Genomic DNA, 1,189 nt, shown 5'->3' with positions numbered 1-1,189 from the left:
ATCTCAGGATATTTTCCCAGAATGCACATATTTTCCTTGCAAAATTCTTTGAGTCTTTTACATCGCCTTTTTCAAATTTACAATGTGTGTGTGTGTGTGTGTGTGTGTGTGTCCTAAGATGTTCCTATTTGCAAATCAATAATTACATACATTAAAAATTGTAGACAAATACTGAAATGTGAAAGATATAAGATATAGACAGAGTGATTTTCAGAGTAATATTTCTGAAATGATACATCGCATGAGATTAATAATAGATTGCACATTGCAAATAAATTATTTACAAACAAATGAATATAACAATAACAATTGTTCCAAATAAAAAAGAAGAATTTACAGATCAGTCATATAACAGTTCACTCTGCGTCAAAATCAAGAAACATATTCATATAATTGGAATTTTCAAAATAGAAAGAGGTAGGCAATAAATATTTAAAGATTTAAAATTTCTGAATTTAGTTGAACTTATAATACCACATTTCCAAGAAACATGAACCTTTTGCACAAGCAATTTGAATAAAATCATACCAGATACACAAAAATGAAATTGTCCAAAACTTATTGTAAAGAAAAAATCATTAAAGCATGTACATAAAAAAATTAGCTATGGAAGAACTAAATTAAATAGTATCTTATTCCACATTAGAAAGAAAAAAAAAACAACCAAGTGTGTAAGAAACTAGACTAATTAAAGGACTGAAAGAAAAGATCTGTCCTCTTTGAATTTTATAGTTAGCAAACATACCTTTGAAAACTAAAAGTAAGATTTTTCTAGTTATACAAACTTGACATATTTTAATACCTGCAGAAGTAGCATATAGGAAATAACAAAGAGCATAATTCAGAAGGCAAGAGAAGTTGCAGTATGCTCCTGGATGAACAATAAAGGGCTCTCAATATGATAGTTATGCAGGACTGAACCCATTTAAAAGGTCATTAAAGATTTCTATGAAACAGTATCAATCTTATGTCGGATCATACACATATTTTTTCATGTGTGTGCATGTCTGTGTGTTTGTGTGTGTGTATAAAAGATAGGCAAGACGTAATATAAAGTCAATGGAAAATGGAAATACACTTTTTAGAGTTTCTAACACTAGGAGAAAATATCATACCATGTCTTTTAAATAGATTGCAAGTCAAATATACAGTATAAATCTTAAAACAAAAATTAAGATTAAGCAATATT

The sequence above is a fragment of the Octodon degus genome, unplaced genomic scaffold (assembly GCF_000260255.1).
Source record: "Octodon degus isolate 3935 unplaced genomic scaffold, OctDeg1.0 scaffold00001, whole genome shotgun sequence".
Classification (NCBI taxonomy): Eukaryota; Metazoa; Chordata; class Mammalia; order Rodentia; family Octodontidae; genus Octodon; species Octodon degus.
Note: the sequence above shows the minus strand (reverse complement) of the source record.